At 42.5% G+C, this 18,595-nt stretch overlaps 1 long non-coding RNA gene across 3 annotated transcripts in view; it reads right to left on the bottom strand.

Annotated features, from left to right (window-relative positions):
* Window positions 1–18,595, bottom strand: part of LOC142776266 (uncharacterized) — a 137,729-nt gene that overhangs the window by 81,286 nt on the left and 37,848 nt on the right. For 2 of the 3 annotated variants that reach the window (XR_012887407.1, XR_012887406.1), the window contains exon 2: window positions 9,771–9,859. The exons of the other annotated variant lie outside the window; for it this stretch is intronic. This is a non-coding gene — a long non-coding RNA (uncharacterized LOC142776266). The remainder of the gene's footprint in view (window positions 1–9,770; window positions 9,860–18,595) is intronic. 3 annotated transcript variants of the gene reach the window in all.

Below are 18,595 nucleotides of genomic sequence, written 5' to 3'. Positions count from 1 at the left end.
ATAATTTATTTATCTTGAGAAGGAACATTCATAGGTTCTTCGTGCAAGGCGCACGCAAAATTATAAACAATGCAATTGATTGATTGATTTATATATGGGGTTTAACGTCCCAAAACCTCCATATGATTATGAGAGACGCCGTAGTGGAGGGCTTTGGAAATTTCGACCACCTGGGGTTCTTTAACGTGCACCAAAATCTGAGCACACGGGCCTACAACATTTCCTCCTCCATCGGAAATGCAGTCGCCGCAGTCGGGATTTGAACCCACGACCTGCGGGTCAGGAGCCGAGTACCTTAGCCACTAGACCACCGCGGCAATACAATGCAGTGAACACTACGAAACCAAATAAAAAGGGCGAAACCCACAGACAAAAAGAAATCAGCGCGAAATTGGAAAATGAAAATGTAAGATAAGCATCATGGAAAGACAGCGAAAAATGAAAGAGAATATACACGACAATTTAGAAGTCTTCCTGAAAAACGTAAAGGGAAGAATCTGGGGCCAAATTCACCAAAATGACTTACGAAACACTTTTCGCGCAAGAGTAATTTTGTTGCGTAAGTCGATTCACGAAACGGAAAAAACGTCGTAAAAAGCCACTGTTGTCACATCGGCCGCTGCAATAAAGTGCGCTGTGACTGCCCGGGAACATGTCAGCGATGGTGATGCAGTTGCTATATTTGCTTACGTCACCGAAAAGTGCTCGTAAGTGGATTCACGAAACGAAATTGTGCGTAAAATGAGCATGGCTGAGAGAAAATCCTAAGAGTGGTCGGGACCACTCTTAGGAACAATGTGGCTACTTAGAACCTGCTGCCGCGGCGGTATACTTTGGTACCCTGGCTGGTTTTGAGTTAATTCACGCCCATTAAGGGCTGCCTGATGACTGCTGGTGCGTTTTTATTTCTTTCGGCGCTTTGAGCTTCGCGTGTTGTTTCCCTTGTACGCAGTGGATGGTGTTGACAACCACCATCGTCCAATAAGTTCGAAGTCGCAGTAATTGAAGAATTCTATTGGGCGTCAATGGCATAAAACTACGCATGTAAAGATTTGTGGTTGGATGAAAACCAATGTGATACGTGCATGGTCGGTGCATTCGAACGCGGCATGGCATAGGATCAACCTTATTTGTTATGTAGTTCTGTTGCTTACCACTTCCTCCAAATAAGAGTACAACTCGAGATGCTTGCCTCATTGGTAGAAATTACCACCAAAGTGGTTAATAGGAGCACATTCCTTGCAAGCTGTTGGAAACTAAATTGAGCGAAACTTTTGTGTTAGCGTTTCAGAATGGCAATTCTGTGGTTGTGGTCTAGTGTACTTCGATAGGCTCTAAGTGCCTATTGAGAACGATCTCTGAAACACAGCTGTTGATACACTTTGGGACAATCTGGAACGGGCGCGTACTTTGTAAACCGAAGCGTATTAGGGGTGCGCGTGATAACGCATGAAAGTACAAACAAATTAAGCGTTTCCACCTTCCCTGTTCCGAAACTGATACGGGCCGTGATAATATGGCAAGCAGTCGGAATAAAATGCCCTAGTAATTTTGAATTACACCTGAAATGTGCAAAGCTTGCCTGAATTCGTCCCTGCGACAATTATCAACCATTTAACTTGGCGCACGACTATCATTCAAAGGTAGAGCAAGCCACTGACGTACTTTGCGCGATGGAGCAACCACTTGACCTGGGAATAATTGCGTTGCGAAGCCGAAACCCCCGTCGCATGCTCTGATTGAAGCAGACGACAAACGGGAACAAACGACGGCTTGGCCGACAGGCGTAGCTTGTGACTTGTTGTGAAGCAATATTCTCAGCATCAGTTCAATTCGTGACGTTGCCAAAACACTTCTTTCATCTAGCACGCCTGTCGTGTTGGTCATATCCTCCCCTTCGCACGTAAGAGCGAATTTTGTCACGCCGTGAAAAATGCGCAAGTACTTTCTAAAAGCTCTTTTACAAGCTATGCAGTTGTAGAAAACAACATGGCGTCGTAAACAGCATATCGGTCGGTGCGAATTTCAACAAACACCTCTCAATTGAGTTCTTTAGCGTTTAAAAGGATGTGTTGTGATTACCGTTGCTTTTTCGGTGCTATTAAGCGGTGTGAAAATCAGCGGCAGCATATCAGTGTATGGTGACGCTTAGCGAATCCTGTGCCTCGGAGTGTTTATAAAGCGAGATTGGCGCCTGTGCATCAACGACAACAATAGCACTCGAGAAGACTGCAATGTGTGTTTGTGTACTGGTAAAAGTTCGTTTGATTCACTTTCAGTCTCTCAGTTGGGTGCTGAGCGACATTTCAAATTGACAGCGTTTTGGCACGTTACTTGAGTGACCCCAAACACGTACGAAAATGTATGACCTACGTGCTGTGTTCGGTTCTTGCTTCGCCACTGGTTAGCCCGTAAGCTTCTATTTTTTTGTGAGCACTCTATTGTTCAGGAGTGAAACGATGTTCGTTGTGAACAATGGTGCTGTGTAGACGTTGTCAAGACTTGTGAAGAGGCTGTCATCGTGTGACCGAAAATGGAAAGACAGCGTTGATAACAATTTTGCCTGGGAAGTTGCGGCGGTGGGGCTTGGCGTTTTTGTTTGTTAACTCATTCCTTTTTTTTGTGATATTTATAGTACGAGCGCGTTATGTGACGAACTGAAGCTGCAACATCCTACAATCTGTTGTGGATCGTGTTGCAGCACGCCTAGGCTGTTCTTCTGTGAGAACTTCAGAGTTTTATGTGCCAGCAACAGCCCGTGAACGTCAAGCTTTCCTCGGGTATTTTATGTATTTATAGTAGCCAAGTTACACTTGAGGAATTCGTGTTATTTAAAAAAAATAGTCCTAAACTATTACTGCTGTGGTAGCACTATACTTCCCTAGGGCATATATATTGCGGTATGTAAACCATACATGAGGCTTCAGTTTGTTACGAAGTGATTATAGCTGATCTGATCACTTTGATGAAGTTATGGCTCTGTCAAATAAGTATTAGAAGTGAGTGCTTTTCATGATTGTTTTCAAATATATCGTTTTTGGCCCTTCACAAATCGCAGAGCTTGTTAAGGTCCTAAGACGCATCGGTTTCATGCACTGGCACATCAATCCTCTTCATGACTTGGAGCACCTGTACGAAAATAGGAAGGGCACGTGCTCTCCAAATGTGCAAGTCTCTGTCACTGCTGGGACTGTTATCATCCAGTTGACCTGAAAGTGGCCTGGAAGCATGCATGGCAGCCTCCTCTGGAAGGACTGTGATCTGCCTGGGAACTTTAAGGGCACAAAACTGTCTAACGGCTGATTGCAAAGTTAGTTTTTCCAAATACATACGATTAAGTAAACACCACTTACAGTGCACAATTTGAAAACCCAAGCATGGTTGCTTGCAGTATGTTTTTCACACATAATGCTTATTGAACATTATTAGAAGCAAATTAGGAGGTGCTTGAGCATTTTGAAAGTGGAAAACCTGAAGCTTATGAATTAAACTCCAATTATCTGAGCCTGAAATACTCGTGCTTTCGAATGAGCACAAATAATTTGATTCCTTATTGAGCTCACTGTGTGGATATAGTGCTCTGAAAGGAAATAGCAAGTGGGTGCGAATCACCTGGCTGTTCACAACTTGCAAGGAAAACGACCTATATTACAAGCTTCAGACGATATAGAGAAGGTAACTGCATCTTTTACTTGATGTAGCTTTGTTTCTGTCAGTGTTGTGGCATGCTGTGTTTCAGCTGAACGTGTTCACCACTATTGCATAGTGATATATCTTTTACTACAAAAAATACCTGACCTAGGTATACATTGTTGATCTTCAAAGGTGACGCTCAGTGTGCATGAAAGCTATGACTCCTCACCTCCAGTCTGTCGCTAGCCTACTTGAGCAGCAATGCAATGCAGCCAGCACCCACGCAAGCTAAGTCATGGAGCGCTCCTTTAGTCTTCTGTGCAGAACACAGCATATCCATCTGTCATGACACTGACATCAATAATAATGGTGAGTGCTAGTGGCACCTGTAGGAGCCCGTGGTGTTTGTTGTGTATGAATATTTCCCCAAATAAGAGCATTTTTTAAATATTTTAATTCATTTGGAATAATAGATGTGAGCAACAAGCACACTCATAATATACAAGTGATTTGTGTCTTCTATACTGCCCATTCGCTTCTGTATGAGCTGGCTATGTTAGATAGCTTTAAAATTATGAACAGTACCTGTTGTCTTGTAACGCAATCTAACTTCTGTTCCCAAGTTAACTTATTTGTGGTCGGCTTCTCGCGCCTAGTGTAAAGTCGATATAGGAGATAATTTATTGGCCAATTATGCCTGGCAGATGTTTCTTGCCTTCATATACAACATTGTAGTTTTGCTCTTGTACCATAGTGAAATCTATTTTTATTCTTCACTGTATGAGTGTGTGTTGAGACATGTTTTCTTTTTATTATATCTGCATACTTGTCAATGGCTTCCTAAAGTACGACATCCGTAAATACGAGCACATATTTAACAACTGTACACTTTTGCATATAGCATGGTTGTAACAATGATCTGTATTTTTCCATGTTCCAGCAGTAACAAGCGATTTGGTGCTCCATGGTAATGTACAGTGCATCATGACCAGAGCACACAAGACCAACAAGTAGAAATCAACTGCCAGTGACTGTGTTCTCCTGTTCGAAATTCACGACAGCCGAAAGAGCACATTGTGATGTCTGAAGCTGTTTGAATTGTATACGTAGTAACATTCTGTGAAGCTGCAGTTTAACATCTTAGCAGTGCATTATTCAGCAGTTCCTTTGTGCTTGAACATTTCAAATCAATTAACTCTTGCATGGAAGATACCAAATTATGACACTAATTTAAATGCTACTGTAGTGCTAGTGGGCAAATAAATTTGAGCTGAAATTTTTAGCATGCGTGCTAATCAGAGTGGCTGCGTGTCTGCATTTTATTGCCATTAATCAACGCATCTACGGTCGGCAATGATAATTGTGTTTGCATTCTTTGTAGTATAAGAAGTAAAGCCATGGATGCGGGAATCTTTTACTTAGTCGGCATAATCCTTCAGCATACATTCATTTGTATAGCACCAATGATGTGATGTGTGTATAGGCTCTGGGAAGTGCTTTTATGTGGATTTTTTTATTTGGAAAGAAGAGGAGTATCACTACTCATAGTATATTTAAAACTAGGTTTTATAACTTGTGTGATGGTATCCCACTGCATGTCCGTCCTTCAACAATCTACTTCTCTGTTTCTACTGTGTAAGTTAAACTTTTTTAATGTAGTGTTTGCTCCGATAGCTTTGTTCATAATGCAAGTGCGTACCATGCAAATGGCTTATCATATGTGCAGCTTTCCTTATATAACAAATAAAAGTACTTATTCAAATTTATATGTAGCTATAGCATACGTATCTTTGTATCTTTTGTATCTTTTTCTAGGTGCCTCTACAATTGTATACCCTTACAAGGGTACTAGTATACTATGTTATTGAAGCTACCATGGCATCTTAAATTATTTTGCTAGAGAAAGTGACAATGTGTTTATAACCAATATTACTATTCTCAGATGAGCTGTGAAAACTCTATCAAAATGTATTTACATTTTTCAACTGTGTGAAGGTTAATGTTTTACGTTCTTTGAATGTGGTTCCTGATTGATTGATTTTGTAGGGTTTGACGTCCCAAAACCACTATATGATTATGAGAGACGCCGTAGTGGAGGGCTCCGGAAATTTTGACCACCTGGGGTTCTTTAACGTGTGCCCAAATCTGAGCACACGGGCCTACAACATTTCCGCCTCCATCGGAAATGCAGCCGCCGCAGCCGGGAATCGAACCCGCGAGCAGCCGAGTACCTTAGCCACTAGACCACCGCGGCGGTGCTGAATGTGGTTCCTGGTTCATACAAATGACACATAATTCCTTTCTAGTGGCGTAGTGTTAGTTGTGATTTTGCACATATGTGTTGAGCAACATTGCAGTTACGGCCAGTAGCAAGACATACATGCAGTGCACTGGAGCATCCCCTCGCATGCTTAGTGTACAGTCATTGCCCACCAGTGAACTGATTTTTTTCAAGCAGGCTAACAGACAGCTGTATGGAAACTGTGCTGAACGGCAAACTTTGAAGCCTTTTCGAAAAGTGTTTTTGGGAAACTAAATGGGGTCTATAGCTGTCAATATAAAGGCTGTTGCATCGAAAAGCTCAATAGCGTAGAATTGTAATTTTTATGTATTGTCTAGAGTTTCTTCGCACTGCACCAATTTGTCACCCTAAGTGTCCTAACATGCTTTGATACTGTTTTGTGATTGAGCCGAGCTATGTAAATAAACAGAGTAATAATGCAGACATGTAACAAATTGTGATGCACAGCCCTTTTCTTTAGCATGACATTGTAAAGGGCTTTCTTTCTTCTTGTGTTTCTTACAAAAACTGCTTGTCACTTGGCAGCAGCAGAAACTACGCATAAAGCTTTTCCGGAATGGTTCGAGAAATACCGAGTTCAAATATAACAGTGCTGGGGCATTTCTCTCGAAAGTTACTATATGTATATTCAAAGTGAGTGTATTAGAATAGTTGTTTTAGAGTCATTCATCTTGACATTTGCACTTAAGTATGTATGTATGTATGTATGTATGTATGTATGTATGTATTTGTGTATGTATGTATGTATGTATGTATGTATGTATGTATGTATGTATGTATGTATGTATGTATGTATGTATGTATGTATGTATGAATGAATGAATCTTTTAAATGAGAATCTGTTTATCAATGGTGAGTAAATTTGCTATTAACGTGGCTGAATTTCTTTCTTGTTCTTTTTCTTCTGATCCATTATACGTTCGAATTCGCTTTTATTATATAAAAGTAATTGTAACCTTACCCACAATATGTACATTCGAAGAAATTGTTACATTTGCTAACATATATTTATGAGCGAGAAATTGAGTAAAACTGAACCAACCAGCAAAAATTTGTTTAGAACATAGTTCCTCTACATAGCATATCTTGTACACATTGCGTTGGTCGAATATGTCGATTTCAACACATGAATTTCAATATGAATAAACAAGCTACCCCCTGTGCTTGTATATATGTGTGATATTTGTGCATATTGTAATACCTGTAGGCAATCACCATTAAGGTACAAAACTAGTCAACCTGAATAAATGAATTTAGTCCATGCACTTTTAGTCTGTACTGGAACTTTTTTGTAATAAAAAATAAACTTAGGTTTAAAATTTATTCTAGTAACCAAAAGCAGAGTATCAGAGTATCTTTCTATGACGCCAATCAATTTTTCATTGTTATGTTCCGCTCTGGACAATCGAAGACCCTCTCAACAGAACTCGATTTGCTGCTATAATTCTTTTTAACCATTGACAGCGGCATTACAGTGAAGCGCGCAACATGACAGGTAGCGAGACAAGACACAAACTAATCACTCTGTGTCTTCTCTATCTGTACGTCCTCTTTTGCCTTGCTGCATGTAATGATTCCCACCAAATTAGCCCAAAAAAGGTTCCTGACAAACGAGTCAACTAGTCTACAAGCAATTCAGTCGCTGCAAATCTGAATTTCCTTCAAAACACCGTGATGACTGATCACTCGTCGTGTATCCAAACATGTGAAAAGTAATATACCAGGTATGATATTGTTACTTCGGTACTGGGTGGACTCGTGCGATAACAGAGGATAGAGGGGAAAAATATGAACCCTAAATTTCGTAATTCATGAGGAAGCATAGCACAGCGCCTTTGGGTCAAAAGGGGAGTGAAATAAGAGAGCGCAAAAGGCCACCTTTTGAAGAAATGAGTTCCCGCTGCCACACATATTCTTTAAAAACGAACAAGCGTTCGGTGACACTGCGAATCGAACCCAGTGCCTCATAGAGTGTAGTTGAATGCTGTAACTGCTCGTCTACTGCTGCAATGCTTGAGGTGAGAGCTTGCCAGTGCAGTACTTACCCTATCGCTAATATATCGTCAATCCTTTGAATGACGCCAAATGCACAACGTCCGGCGAAACTTGGTCAAAAATAGAAAAATAATAATTAGAATGCATTTGCACAAGGTTACTAGAAGGTGTAAACCACAAAGTGTGGCTGTATAATCATGCACTATTTATTTATCTTGTTCATTACTGTCATGATGTTGGGATAGCCGGCTCTAACATAGGCTACGTTCCCATACTTTTCCAGATATAAATGAAAATTATATGTCGGCGTATGACAACGCTGATGAACTCTCATGAATTCACTGTCACTAGTGTCACTTTCACTAAATGAATACTCAGTTTGTTTCCATTGTCATTATTTAAGGAAGATTTTTTTCATCAACTCGCAACTCTCCTAATCAGCATTGATTCTCACATCTAAAAACAGTCACACAATATCTCGCTTTCTCTATGGCTGTCCCTCTCATAAACCGCGTACTCCACTTTTTTATGCTCTCCAAGCATCCGACGCTGTTTTACAGAAACTTTTCCTGACGTCTGGTGGGCCAGAAAATTGTCTTTATTATCTATCTCTTCAATATCAGACTTTCGTGGAGACGAAATGAGAGTCTCTTTCTCTCTCTCTTTTTTTCGTCTTTTTTCGCGCGTGTGGTAACGTCTATTGACTTCAAGACTCGTATACATGTGCTTAGCCTTGTTTGCTCACTCAAACACGGCTGAACGAAACAACTTCACCGTGTTTTTTAAAAAGCATTAGCACTGAAACACCCCCCGACGAGTCTCCTTTGTTTTACTTAGACACAAATATCTAAGCTTAAGCGTATGCATAATCTCCCATTCCGGCTTTATCAAAATGCTGCGGTGCATGTAACCTGCGAAACTGCGATCACAATTTAAATTGATTACTGCTGTTTTATATTTAAGCAGAATTCGTCCGCGGGTCACAAAAGCTGTTCCTGTGTCTTGTAATAAAATTATTTTAAAAACGGCAACCTTTTACGTGTAGCTACAAAACACCCTTACGTTCACCACTATACCGTGCTCGATTACACCTGATAAGTTTAGTAGCAGCGCAGCTTCTTAAAATGTAAAGTAACTAGTCGTGTTAAACAGGGAAAGACATTTGAGGCACAATTTCAAACACTGCATGCATCGAATTTTGCGTGGTTTGATTGATGTGTAGCAGCTGGAGTGTTGTTCACTTGTACCTGGTGAGATAGTGCATGAATTATTGCTTAAGGCCATCGAGCCATTTCGTTTTTAGCTATGGTCAATAATGAAACGTGTGCTTGGCTTTGCACAGCACACCCAGACGCCTATTACAACGCAGCATCGCGTAAGCGCTGTGGCAGACGCCCGCGGAACTGGAAGCTGAGATGCAGCTAATTATTGGCTATCATTGCATACTCTCGATGCTAGACGCTTTGCGTGCTGCCTTGGTATCATCGGCACACACTTCTTTCGTTACTTGTCGTTTCATCAGCTATCGTGTGTTTTTCTCACCCCCTTAAGTGACAAATAATTTATATTTGTACCCACGCTATCGTAATCCTTCGAGATAAGAGAATTCTTAGCTAAGAAAATGCGTAGCCAAGAGAAAGCTTTGTGATTGGGGCCCCTGTATATTGTGAAAAACTATCTGAAGACTGTGCAAAGCTGAGATAATAATAGTGGCTAGTGGACTGTCAAAAACATCAACATCGTGAAATTTGACATTTTGTGAGCTTTGTATTATGTAAGCCGTGGAGCATTAGAGAAAGTTTGCAGCAATATAAAATGGTTGATTTTCCCTTTAACTTACCCGGAATCCTGCCATGCCGCGATGGTCTAGTCGCTAAGGTACTCGGCTGCTGACATGCAGGTCGCGGGTTCAAATCCCGGCTCCGGCGGCTGCATTTACGATGGAGGCGAAAATGTTATAGACCCGTGTGCTCAGATTTGGGTGCACGTTAAAGAACCCCACGTGGTTGAAATTTTCGGAGCCCTTCACTACGGCGTCTCTCATATTCATATTGTGGTTTTGTGACGTTAAACCCCACATAGCAAAGCAAAGAACTTACCCGGAATCCGAAAATTTACACAGCTGAAAAGTAAGGGGCAGGATATCATACCATGCTCTAGTTTGTTAAGAAATAAGGGGTCAGTGTGAGTTCATTGGCAGTGGAGGGATGGCAGTGATAATAATCTGGCAGCGTTAGAACGAGATACAGAGTCATTTATACCGAAACAGTGGTGATAAATGTTGATGCATTTTCTCCGGACTCGCTCAATGGCGTCACTGCCTTATTTAGCAATGCCATTTCAGATCACAGACGCATTGCGTTGTACAATTCTTGGAAGACTGAAGGAAAAGGGTGCAAACACAGCCGAGAGAATGAAGGCTTTGCGTCACAGTAACGCTTAGTGTGAGCAGAAAATTTACCATGCTGTCAAGACGAACACAAAGATCACCTTACATGACGACACAGTATTGACAAAGTATGGAAAATACACGATGGATGTTTAGCGAGACATACCCTTAACTTGGTAAGGCAGATGCTTGGGCTATTTGGTGATTGCGAATCAACATATTTGCGCAGCGCAAGATTACGAGTAGTTACGACGTAACTACAGAACAGACAAGGACCGAAAGAGCGCTGACTTAAACTGAAATTTTATTAGCCGAAACGGTGGAGATATATACTCTTGAAATATATGATTATCTTGCTGTGATGCAATAGGTTGCGCGATTGTGCGGTGATGTTCTGTCACGACTATATATTTCCAGCGTTTTCGCTGGAAATATATAGTTGTTGTCACATCATTCAGAGAAAGAACTCAAATTTGACTACAGCAAGTCGCAGTCGTTAACTAAATAAATTTCACTAAATATATTGATACCATCGGCATACATTACATTAAAAATAGGAGCAAATTAAAAATAAATGTGGTCATAATACCGAACATAGAGAGACCCCACGGGTAACATTGTACAAAAAATACGTTTGGGGATTTACGGCAACATAGCATGATCTGTTAAGCAGATAGCTGTGCAAGAGATTCACAAGAAATGAGTCAAGATCATAGTTTGCAAATTTAACTAACAAACTATGAACCATTTCCCCGAAAGAAATCCTGATGTAATGCGAAGCGGCAGCGGTGCGCACGGCATAGACCCGGTTTAAACGGGCGTCGACGCGGGTGCTGGAAGAATGGTTTGAAGCGAAACTCGGTGTAGCGTTTAGTAGAGTAAATGTTTCTTTCAAACGCAAAGGCCCGGGTGGCGGGACGTGTTGAAGACGCTTCCATTCGGCTTCCCTGGCTCGCGCCTCGTCGGTGTTGACGTCACCATTCGCGAAAGCGATTGGCTTCGCTAACACTCGCAACGCTGGTGACAGCCGGGAAAGGTATGCGCACGCTAGCGGGAAGCATGCCATGACGGCGTCCCGCCCGTCGGCAAGCATCGGTGAGCTGTTCACATTGTCGGCACCGCCAGATTCTCGAGGTGCATGCAGCGCGCACACCCACCGTCTCGCGGGTTCTTGTCGCCAACAGATAGAAATGTGGCGTGGAGTAGATGATGCCCACATGAGGAGTGGGCTCTATCGTTGCGAGTGGTGGAAAGGGGGAAACGAGAGAGAGCTGACACCCGGCGAGTGCGCGGCAGGCGAGGGAGAGAGTCACCGCGCGCTTAGGAGGACGTGAGCTACTTGCCACCGCTCTAACACCTGAGGCGAGAGGAGTTGTGTGGACGGAGGGACAGCGTTTGACAGGCTAGTCAAAGAGCTGCTTCGCATCTAAAACAGGCAGTGGCTGACTACGTCCAAAGCCTTGCTCAGGTCACGGTAGAAAACCTCAACCTGTCATCTCTGAGAAATAAGTGGGGAGAGTAGCGTCATAAAATTAGCAAGATTTTGGGTAGTTGGGTGGCCAGGGAGAAATTCGTGTTGACTAGAAATCAATGAAATATTCACGCTAACATACAATATGCTGTGAAAAGCCAACTCAAAGGTCTTTGGTGTGGCACACAGTAGAGAAATCAGACGGTAATTGAAAAATATTAGTTTTGCAGCCTGACGTAAATACTGGGAAAACAAGCGCAGTTTTTTTACATGCTACGAATAGTGGAAGCGTTCAGACAGGTAATAAATATTGTTGTCACTACTGGGGCAAATATACTATCATATGTCTTGAATATGGCGGATGGCATGGAATTTGGGCCACGCAATAAGGATGGTTTTAGGCACCTCATGAATGAACAGATGAGCTTTTCATACAACGATAGTCCACTAGATATGATAATTACCTCGTGCTGTTGTCCTGTCTCAGTTCTAGAATCTGATGCCTTTACACGGATGAAAAGTGGGTTACAAAACAATCAACAAGGGCAAGCGCTTCGACACCAGGCTAGCTAGTCCAGCAGCATGAAGAAATCGCCACTTTCACTATAGACTGTTCAAGCACGTGCTTCCAACACTCAACTGGTCTATCAGAAAGCTTTTATTCTAATAATGCAATTATTAACCGTGGTGCCGTTTATATAGGTGTTCAGAGAGGGTTCTGAAAGAGCTGACCTCTTCCTTCCACTTGCTATGTGTAGAACATCTAGCCTTCTTTCGGGCGCCATATTTTGCTTCAGTGCACTTATTGTTTCAGGGCAGAACAAGTGTACAGGTAACAATGTTTAGGCGTATATTGTTGAATAAACTTACGCATACAACATAGCACAAGCTCGGTAAACTCCCCACTTGTTCATCAACCTTTGGTTTGTCAGTAGCCTGTGACCAATCAACGGCTGACAAGTAGTGATAAAAACCAGTGCAGTCACTTTTTAGGAAGATTCGTTAAATGAATACTCCGACACGTAGTTTTGGCACATACCGATAACCTTACATTGTGTGGTGGGTGGGATTCGTCAAGTCAAACAAGGGAGTTGACGGAGCGTGAAACTTCAACAGGTTGATCGTATGATAGAAAGGGTTCTAATCATTATCTTTGCAATTGATGACTGCGTTATGTTGCAGTAGATAATTAAACGCCACAAAATCCAAAATTATGGCTGCACTTTTTCACAATGAAATGATTATGATGAAAAAAAAATGAGCGTGCTCACGTTGATTCCAGGCACATTGAAGTCACCAAGAACAATAATTCTGTGCCTACTATGAAGGGAAACTACACATTCAGTGGGAAACATGACATCTTGAACAAAGGCAGGAGAAACGCTGAGTGCTGAATAGAAATATTCAATCAACATTTTTTCTCGGCCCTCAAGGCTGATATCTTATCAGATAGATTCTTCGTAAGATTGCAGGTCTTTACGTCTAACAAATTTCAGTGAACTGTCAATTGCAATCCACATGCCACCGCCTTTCTGTTTGGTTGCACTGAAATCTCGGTCGCTGTGGAAGGTCATGCAGGTCAGGGAGGGGGAGGGACGGAATAGTCAAATGAGGAAATTGCAAGCTGCAGCCAGGTTTCAGAAATAGCGATAATAGGAAGAGAAGAAGAAAGAACGTAAGCGAAAAAAATTAACCCCATATCTGCATGTAATCTGCAAATGTCGTCAAAAGGTAGTCTTGCGTTTGGAGAGAGTGAACAAAACATTTATGTGATGTTCTGCGCAAGAAAATCGGTGAACGGTATTCTGCAGGCGCTGCGTTATACCCCTGTCACACGGGCACCTGCGAAGACCATTTAACGTCTTTACGACAGTGAAGATGCGGTTCGCGTCACACGGCCACCCTTACGCAAACGAAGATAAACGGAGCATTTCGCAAAGGACGTTCAACGATCTCTCTTAACAGCGAAACGAGGTACTCTCGTCCCCAGCAGTCGAGAGGTCAGAGAACAATTTCGAGCACTAAGTGGCCACAGTGAAAAAATAATACATTTTGGCAATATTAAACATTCTTTCGTTGTAGTACTCATTCACAATGGGTGTTTGTTTGCATATATTTACTCCCGCCAGAGTTCACTTACTCTCAACACTGATGCCCTACACACCATGCCCCGCAAGTCGGGCCGGTCGGCGCCAGCCGATCAACGTCATTACCAGCGCATTTTCGTACCACTTCCTCACGTCGTCCGCTGTGTCACTCATGGCTGAAGAACACAAAATGTGCGCTCACGAGGCAAGGAAGCATAAGAACTTTCGTACCGGTACTGGTCATATACACAGCAGCAAAACAACTAAAAACGCTATGTGGCCAGCGTCACTAGCAGCATCACTACATTTAGCTAATGCGTTTTTATATGAAAATATTTTTAATGTTTTTTAATCGCATGCCTACCTAATAGTGCTTTTTGTAAAAACCGCATAAAGAGTATTCACAAAAAATTAATAGGGATGAAATTAGAATACTTTTCCGAAGATCAAACAGCGCCAGCTGAGCCTCATCGCGGCAACTGTTACAACCTTGTCATTGCCGTGTGACACTGCCACAACTCCTTTTCCGTTGAACCCCCTAAGAAAGATTTACGTTGACGGTGTTTAACGGAGTTTGGTGGTGGCCGTGTGACAGGGGTATTAGAGTGCCTCGAGCGTGCAGTGGAGGTGAACGAGTGCATCAAGTGACGTCACACGTGAGACATGAGCGCCATCTGGCAGTTTTCTTGTAAAACAAAGCGCGTGGCTCTGAGACGGGTGTGCGCGCCTGTCTCCGAGGTTATAAGGTGTAAAACAAAAGGCGACGGGTAGGTGCCACTACCGTCTCGTCTTAGCAAAGCGTTAGAAACACCAGTCTTTACGTACAAGCGTTGCATGGTGAGTGCAACGTGATAAGCGCTACGGTCCTTAAAATTACTTATGTATGCCTTTTCTAGTAAAAGACGCACACGCAGAGCATATACGTGTTGTTATTGTGCCCCAGACATGCGCAATCATTGCTTTTTATTGATAATTGCACAAGTATCAACGCTGAACCTTGAGCAACATTCGTGGGCGCTGCGGATGGGGTCGGCCGTTTTAAATACTCGATGCGGTTAGTAGATTAACAGACAGACAGATAGACAGACCAGAATTTTTGCGTCGAAGGTCCCCAAGAAAGACTATTGTCTTTAAAACTCGTTTGTCTTGTTACGCAGACCATAAGCATTCTGTAGAATGAATTTCATGGTACTTTTGACACCAGGCACTAGCTCAGATGAATGAACCATGTGCTTGCGTTGCCCCCAACGAAAAGGCTTGAAGATGCATTCGAGAGGCCACAGTGAAGGGTTATTTAGGCGTTGTAGTGTATTTTCGTTACCCTCGATGTAGAATGAATAAGTCTGAAATTGAGTTTCAAGGCGTATACAAGAAATGGGAGACAGATTCATTGAAGTGATATGTTTTTTCGTGTCAGCAGCAGTTGTGTCCCGACTCAGTTTTGAAAGAAAAATGGCCTTCGGCCGTTGCGGTCGATGGGGTCATTGAGCTACAGATATAACAGATGTTGTTAGCCCCAAACGATGCAGATTCCTGCTGGTCTGTCTTTCGCTTTCTGGTGGAAGAAGAGGTGCTGAAGGGGTTGTCTCAGGAATAACGCCGTGTCACTCAGAATTGTATTCAGCTGGTGGTGAATTCGATGGAGAAAGTGTGTTGGAGAGAAGTTTGTTTAGACACGACCGGGCTAGACTGCCCCTGAAGGCGCTTCTAAGGGAGCGTGCAGGTGCAGGCCAGCGCGGTCGTGGTGCAGAGTGCGCAAGAGGCTTCGAAATCGAAAATCGGCGACCACTCTCACGTGGTGGGAGGCCCACAGCTGCCTATTATTTTTAATATAAAAAGTGATAATAATATTAATATAATAAACAGTGTATTATATGATTATATTATTGTTATTATTATTATTATTATTATTATTATTATTATTATTATTATTATTATTATTATTATTATTATTATTATTATTATTATTATTATTATATGTTCTGTCTATTTATTCTTTGTTTAGGCATCTCACTTCAAAGCCCGAAGGCATGAGAGCAGTAGGTCACAAGCTCCAAAAGCTACAGCTTCATTCGCAGCTGAATATTGGCATGCATGAGAGTCGATTCTAAAGAGGGAGAATTTGTTACAAAACAAGATTTCACATTTGCATTTGTCCGGACCTGGTATTTACTAATTTTGCCCTTGTGATCGGCTCACGCATATATATAGTGTGGTGGTTTTAGGCAACTCTTACTTTCATTTACTGTTTTTATAATAATCAGTTTTATATTTCAACACAATTTTTATTGCGATAGCAATTATATGGACACTCTCAGCTAGACTTCGTCACCCGCGTTGACGTAGTCGTGTTCAACGGCGTCACCATCATTCGCCGTATGGTATACGTATCTCTGTATATGAAAATGCAACAAAAAAAAAACTATCGAGAAAAAATTCTGGCATGCGGAATCGAACGTCTAACTTACGAATTGTGAGGGCGAAGCGTTATCGTGTTTGCAGCATTTCCAGTGAAATGTCGCAATGAGCACGCGTCACCAGATTGTTACTACGCGGTGGCGCGTGATCTCATCGCACGCGTCCTTTGCCCCGCGGAGATGGGGCAGGGCGGACGAACACGCAGGCAATCGCTTATTTCGCGGTGGGTACAATCGTACGTCTTGGGCTTGCAGGAACGATTCTGTTGCAGTTACGTGGCGCACAAAGGTCACTGCACTCATTGCACATTCTCCGTTTGTGAAAAGGGTGCGCTTTTGAGACACAGCGAAATAACAACTGAGACGCTTATTAGCGTTCTTCTGTACCTGTGAGTACGTTTCGTGTGCCATTCGTGCGTGAGAAACGTGGAAACGTTTAGATGTGCTTTCCATTCTTCGAGTGACCTTCCAGTTTGTTGCTATCGCGTTCATTGCTTCACCTTTGCGGTGAAGCCAGGACTATTTGTCCGCGATAACCAAAAATCTTACCGTTTTACTCTTTTTAGATGCGTAGCAGCTCTTTGACTAGCCTGTGTAACGTTGTCCTTCTGTCAGCACCGCTTCCCTCACCGCAGGTGTTGGAGTGGTGCCAAGTAGCTCACGCCCTCTTGGGTGTGTGCGGTGACGTTTCTCTCCCCCTCCTGCTGAGAGTTCACGAAGTATCAACCCTCTTTCGCTCCATCCTCTTCTACGCTCACGACGCTTGAGCCCACTCCTTACGTAGGCATCATCTCACCCGTGCCACCTCTCTCTATCTGTCAGCGAGAGCCGACATATGGAGAGACAATGTGGACAGCGCGTAGCTGCTTGGCGCGCGATCGCGCCGACGGGCGGGGCGCCGTCACGGCATGCTTCCCGTCATTGTGCGCGTACCTTTTTTACTGTCGCTGGCAGTGCGAGGGTTAGCGAAGCCGATCGCGTTCGTAAATGGCAGCGTCAACACCGACAAAGCGCGAGCTAGGGAAGGCGCCTACAAGCATAGGCGGTGGAAGACCAGCAACACCACCGAGGTGCGAGTCAAGAACACCCATCGCGTGGGTGACTCCGACGAGGCCCGAGCACTTAAGCCGGGCGTAAGCGTCTTCATTGCGTCCCACCTCCTGTGTTTTTTCGTTTCAATCGAACGTTTACTTGAGTAAACGCTACACCGAGTTTCGCTTCAAATTGTTCTTCCAGCAACCGCGTCAACACCCGTTTCAACCGGGTCAACGCCGTGCACACCAGTGCTGCTGCACCTTCCAGCAGGCTTCCCTTCGTGGAATGGATCCATAGTTTTCAAATTCCTACAATTTAGTGCAAATTTAGTTTATTTTTTGTGCACCCAAGACGGACCGCACACCTTTGTTTTGAATTTTTTTCGTTTTTACGCAGAAGGCATATGTGAACCAACTGCAAAACTACGATCAATTTACGACATAAGTGTTACACAGGTACAGCTTTGTCTATAGGTTGGAATTTCACGCAAATGAAACTATCAAACATTTCAATTTCTTTAACTATGATTCAACGTGTATTCAGTTGGAGCCGCTTCTAAGGTTGAAGATAAAAGACGCCTAAAATATCAAATATTTGAACTTGTTCACCAATAATTAACTCAATAAATTTTGCACAGCCACACAGTAGTTCACATCTTAATTCTAAAAGAAGCTTTGAGAGTGCATCATACCCAATTATTTATTCGTGAATTTTTTAAAGCATTGCTATGGCTGAACTAGTACCAGTTATTTGTTTATTACGACCTCCTTTGTAATGTATTCTGGTCGGCCTCCTTTTTCCAAAATTTTGAAGCAATCTTTTCTTTTCATATTCCCCTATTTTCTTTTAGTTCTCTCATCGCATTTCCACCAGAGCCATAGGCCCTGTGAAAAGCACTGCATTTGCAGCAACAATGAGTGCTGGTAAGCGCATCTACTTTCGGCATAAGTAAATAGAAAATGACGAGAAAGAAAGACTATTACTACGGATATTGTCAGGCCATCTCTCTCTATAAATGGTTTACAGTTAGGCACCCCAATGCAATACTTCATAATATTTAGCATCGCTTTGAAATTCAATGTATACTTGAGACGTACCGTGTTAGGCATTTCATCTCTTGTGGTAACCATCTCAGGCCTTTTTTTTTGAAAAACATTTGCCATGTACGGCATTGTGTAGATTCCTTTGTGAAATATTTCTTCTGAAAAAATTATTGTATCATGAAGCACTTTCATATCTAGATTATCAGCGCAATAGAACTTCAAG

The sequence above is a fragment of the Rhipicephalus microplus genome, chromosome X (genome assembly GCF_043290135.1).
Source record: "Rhipicephalus microplus isolate Deutch F79 chromosome X, USDA_Rmic, whole genome shotgun sequence".
NCBI lineage: Eukaryota > Metazoa > Arthropoda > Arachnida > Ixodida > Ixodidae > Rhipicephalus > Rhipicephalus microplus.
The sequence above is the reverse complement of the archived record's forward strand: the minus strand, read 5'-3'. Positions and strand labels throughout refer to the sequence as shown.